Raw genomic sequence first — 6,000 nt, forward strand, 5'->3', positions numbered from 1 at the left:
TAAAAACTGTAGTATAGCAACCATAAAAAGTGGTTTCCTTCAATGCAACAACTTTTATGAATGTAATGCAAGCTTATATAATCAAAAGAAAAATGTGGACTTTTTTTGGATGGTTAAAATTATTCAAAAATTAATAATAAGCTAAAATATAATAATATAAATATATTTTGGATAAATTTGAAAGTTTATTGAATTTTGGATAAAAACTGTGGGTATTAGGTTAGGAAACACCCAACAGACAACCAACAATTTGATCGCACGACCTTTGTCTGGTCCTAACTGTGCTTGGTAATATGTGTGCCTGTTTTGTGCCAAGGCATTTCCCATACTTTAACATCAATTTAATATCAAGATTGATCTAGTGTTTTATTTTTTAAACATAAACTTTAAAAACTCAGAGATCTAGAGAAATAAGGCAATTAACGAAAACTTTATATACACCCCAATTACAATAGACAAAATTACCAAGGCTATTACCCAATCCAAGATTATTACACGCTTTACAGTTTTAAGCCAACGAATCCGAATACGTGTTAAAATTTACGGTCCTAACTCCAATGTCCACCTTTTCCTAACAAAAATCCCATCAATCATTTTAATGTAGAAATACAAGTCCACATCCGCGCAACATACTTTTTTCTGTTCTCTAAAAATTGCAGGATATTTTTTTCTTTTTTTTGTGTGCACTTCTTCTGACTTAATTATAAAACTTTATTTCATTACTTCATTATTCTCCAGTTGTCAAAGGAATAGGAAAAAAGAAAAGGTCCAGTAGACCCTATCCTACACCGAAACATTTCTTTTAAAACATTTTTGTAACATTGGATTTCTGGAGGGTAAGTTCAAGAAAAAAATGTAAAAGGAAAGGGAAAGTTTTTTAGTAACTTCTAGCTTACCCAGAAGATAACACTGTGGAGCTACCCTTCATCTAACTTTACCTAAGCTGTCTAAAGAACATATACTTTAACGTTTAAAAAGTTGACTAAGAGTGGGTTATTAATAGTCTGCTGGCCACAATTTCAAGAAACTCTCATGGAATATATTCTGCAATTGTGCAAGGAACAAATCTGTCATTCATCAAATATTATATTGTAGTTTCATCACTTGTTAAGAATCAAAAATGTACAATTATTATCTTATACCTACTTTTTTTAAAAATGATGTCTAAATCATATATGAGACTCAAAAACATAATTGATTTATTTTTGAAAAAGATTTTCTGTCCCAACCTTCTAACTACAAATTTTGATAATTATAATATAATAGGTATAATATAGTAAAATTATTTTTAACCTGTAAAATTAAATTTGAAAATAGTTTTTTTCGCTTCCTTGCTGAAACTTAGCTTTAGATACAGAAATTAAATAAGAACTTGGACCTAAAACCCCAAATCAATAATTGTTATCAATATAATTTATGGGGGGAAAATTTCCCAATTATTTTGGTCTATATGTGGTATCCGCCGAGGATAAATGGCAGACACCAGAGTTCAATTAGACTACGGCAGTGTGAACAGACGTGGACACCTTACTATAGAGAAGCTACGCTTCTCTAACAATCACTAAATAACAAACAGCATCTATTTCAGTTGTCCCTTTATTGAAGGTCTAAGGATTACTAAAGCTATATACAACAAACAATAGTTACACAGATAGGAATAAATAATCATAAATAAAAGCAATATAATACATATACAATAGTCAGTTTGGGCAATAATGATCCCCCATCCCTGGGAAGGGTTGGGGGGAATTAACAATGCAGCTTAACCATAATAAGGCTGTCAGATTCAATCATTAATTTTAGGCATAGGGAGGGGGTCAGCAGACCCCTTCCCCAGGACTCGGGGGAGGGCCGTTGGCCCTTCCCCGAACCCCGGTCAGGGGTGCCATAGGCATGGCTCACGGTTGCCGAATACCACAACTCTCCCCTCGGAAGGCTGGGAGGGAGCCTCCCTGCCAGACTTCCGACAGTGGTTGAGGCCTTCGGTCCGCTCCTTAGGGCTAAGATATATACAAACGATAATGATTCAATGGAATCCTAGTGGTGATTTTCAGGGCTGATGGGCTCCCAACGTGGGGTAGAAGGTAGAGGCTGGTTTTGGTTGGACACGTAACTCGGCGCCGGCAGGTGTCAGGTTGGCGTGGGGCACAGCTGCTGCTGGGCCGGTCAGCAGCGGGGCATTCTGGTTGTTGTTGGCAGCGGCTGGGGCACTGGCTGCCAAGTTGACCGTCTGAGCGGCAGCCTGACCTCCCGAGGGGCCGCGGGGTCTTCCAGAGGGCGGTCCAGACCTGCCTGGGCGGTCATGCCCGCTATCGGCTGATTGCATGGACACCATTTCCTCGGCGGCTTCCCGGCCGATGGGAATGGCATCCCAGTCTACTGAAAAGTCCCGGGACTTGGCATGGGTGAGCCGGGCTCTGGCCAAGGCCTTCCTGTACAAAGTTGGATGGTACAGGAACACTTGTGACATCGCATTCATGGCGGCCCGTACACCTCCTTGTGCGGCTGCCAGGGAAATGATGGTCAGGTCCCCCAGCAGTTTGAGGATTAACAACAGCAAACACAGTATGGCTGCGCCATCTCCCCACTCGTGGATAGCTTGTCTGAACCCAGCCCAGACATCCAGGGCGGCCTCTCCTTCCTCCGCCAGTCGGTCGATATTGTAGGACACTATCCCATGGTCTCCGGTGGCCGAACAGCTACCTTGCTGAACGCATGAGCCATAGGACAGGCCGGTCAGCATGGCGCTTTTATACGCTGGGAACGCCAGCAGTTGCTGCCAGTCGTTCAACTCAGCCTGCGAATACAAGCCCCCTGAACTGAAGTCATCCAAGGGTTCTGTTAGCAGCTGCTTGGGCGTATCCAGCGGGGGTGGCCTCTTCTTAGGTGCGGGGGTTAACTCTATCCAGCCTTCCTCCGCGTGCACAGTCAGGGGGTAGGTGGAGGAGCAGGGAATCTTGGTGGCGTGGCCGCTATACACCCGTGTCACGGCGTCTACAAATCCTGTGGGTTCCACTGGTACTTTGTCCCAACATTCCTTGCTTTCACGGACAACGTATTTGTTGCGTTGGCAGGTCAGCTGGAGCAGGACATCTCCCCTCAGCACCGAGAACGTGCTCCCCTGGACACGCACCGGGTGGGCCGGGTCTAGTTGCTGGAGCTTCCAGCAATTGGCCGCTACTTCTTCTGCCGCTGTGCTTTTCATGCGTGTCTCCAGGGTAAATCCAATGTAACCTGCATGTATCTGGGCCTTCAGGGGGACATCAACATCCCTGGCCGATACTCTGGGCAGCGCTGCCGTGGCTGGGTCAGCTGCCACGAACAATGCTGGGTGGTTGGTGGCATGGGCCTCAAAGTCGCAGTTCACTATTGAGGTGGGGGTGGTCATGTTGATGAAGAACTGAGCTTGATGGTCAACCAGGAACGCATCCATCACTAGGCTAGGCTGGAGGCTGCGGATCAGCCTCAAGGGGCAATCTCTCCCCAGGTGGTCCCACACGTAGGTTGCTTCCCCAGTGATGCAAGACAGCTCGGAATGGGGACATTCTAGGGTCAGGTGGTCAGATTGAGACTCCACCCGTCCATCCTCTACTACGTAGGTCTCTTCCTTGACCAGCAGCCGTCGTTCCTGGAGCACTAATTCATTGCGGTACAGCTGGCCCTTGAAGTGGACGTCCTCCCCTTCACAACCCACCCCGTCTGGGCTGTTGACCAAGGCGCCCACCATATCGAGGGTGAAGAACAGGGGGTGGTTCAGCCGAAACGTCAGTGGCTGGGTCTTGCCTGGCAGCGTGTAGACTCGGTTCCTGGCCAGGTCTCGGCACGTTTCTGGATCAATCTTGGTTGGCCTCATGAGGGTGGGGACCGAGGTCACCTTGAGGTGACCCCATACCCCACACCTGAATGTCCACTGGGACACGGTGAGCTGGCAACTGTATCCTGTTGTTTCTCTAATCTTGACTTGCTGCAGGACATGTACTTCATGGCCCAGGGGCACCTCCTGGTGTAGCGGTTCCGTGCTACACATCTTTTCCTTATTGTAGGCTGTGACGTGGGTGGGGTTGGCGCAGTCCCACCCTACCAGGACGTAGCTAGTTGTAGGCCACACGGCTGCCAGCAGTAGTCCCCACAGAACCATCCACCAGTGTGAAAAACTACCAGACAGCCATCTACCTCTTGCACGCGGCTGGGGACCTTCGGCTCGGGTCACGGCTGCTTCTTGGGGCTGGACACGGCTGGGCTGCTCCTGGCTAGATACAAATTTCCATTGAGCGTTATCTTTGTGTGGCCGGGGCACCCCGATACCCTCCCCAATGACAGACTGGCAGGCGACTGGCGCCTGCCTGGGTGTCGGCTCCCCTAGCCCCAAGTGGTCCCTTCCCTTGTCCATGGCATGCCCAGTGGCATGGGGCTGAAGTGCGGGTGGCACAGGCTCGCCCTGTCTCACATCCCTCCCCTGCCCTAGGAACTCAGGTGCATGTGGCACAGGCAAGTCCTTATATCCCCAAATTTCAATCTCCCCAGCCTCTGGTGCATGGGGCACAGGCAAGGTTGGGGTTTTACAATGATTTGGATACAATACATTTGTTAAATTTAACTTATCCTGGCTCGACTGGAGGTGCTGGGCATCTGGGTTCCCTCGGCTGGCAGGGGGCGCTGGATGGTGTATGGCTGGGCTCTCCCTACAGGCTGGTGGCGCTGGCTGACTGGGGGTGACGGGTGTCACCCCTTCCTCTGGGACTGCTGGCTCGTTCCAGGATCCAGGTATCTCGGTGGCGGCGACGGTTGTCGCCCCAGGCACCAGGTGGGAGGCGCTGGATAGCACCCCCCAGTCATCGCAGGTGGCGGCGCCGGGTGGCGCCCCATACATCGACTCTGATGCGCTGGCTAGCGCCTCCTGTCTCTCGTTCAACGGCCGCCAGGGCCTCCCCGTACACCGTCTCAGTGGCGCTGGGTAGCGCCCCTCCACTCTTGCTGGGTAGGCTCGGTCGGGCAGGCCCCATCATGTTTAGGCTAAAGGGCTGGGGCCTCAGGACTTCTGGCTCAGCAATGTTGTTGGGCTGCACAAACTCCGGCCCCAGGTGGTTGAGGCTGAAGCCCAGGCCAACCCGGTTGGGTTCAGCCGCGCCTCCCAGCACGTTGATCCTAGCTGGAACGGTTCCAAACTGCGGCATTCCATCGGCTCGGCCCGCTGCGTTGGGGGCGGCTGCTTGCTGCGGTGGTGCTGGGGGCGCGCTCCCTTCCATGTTGGCTACTCTGCTGGGCTTTCCTGGGGGAGCGCCCTTGTCTGCAGTACGCCTCCGGCCGGCTACCTGGTCCCAGTCGGCTCTGCACTCGGCCGCCGTGTGGCCAGCATAGTGGCAACGCTCGCACTTGGCAGGACGGTCACGGCGTGGCTGTGTGCGTCTCTCCTCCAGGCTGACTTCCATAGGCGTCGGACAGTCTCGGGCTCGGTGGCCTTTCCCTTGGCAGCGGTAACAGCGGCCTGCAGTCTTGTCATCTGGGGCGACCTTCCCCATCTGGTGGAGACCCGGAGCCAAGGCGCCAATCTCCATTGGCTCCGACTCGTCGTAATTGGGCAACTGGACGCTGGCTGATCCTGTGAGCCCGTCGGTGGCGTCCACTAGGCACACACCCTCCTTCAGCTGCTTGGTAATCATTGTGACGGTGAACATGGCTCGCCTCGTGTACTCAGGTACAGAGGCGATCTCATGACTCATCATTTCACGTTTCACATTAGCGTTACGAATGCCGCGATTTAATTCATCGATTAATAACTCGAGATCCTCATGGCTGTAGGCCTCCCTATACAAGGCACACTTTGTGGATATGTATGCTTGTATAGGTTCTGTCGAGTGTTGCCTGTAATCCCTGAAGGCTTGCTTCAAAGTCTGGGATTCAAAGGCTGGACGAAATAACATTTCACACTCGGCATTGACTTGTTCGTAAGTCAAGGCTTGGCCTGCCTCGCCAAACAGATGAGACGCCATTTCCGCCGCT

Source organism: Acartia tonsa, chromosome 1 (assembly GCF_053477335.1).
Source record: "Acartia tonsa isolate MP-2025a chromosome 1, ASM5347733v1, whole genome shotgun sequence".
Taxonomy (NCBI): domain Eukaryota; kingdom Metazoa; phylum Arthropoda; class Copepoda; order Calanoida; family Acartiidae; genus Acartia; species Acartia tonsa.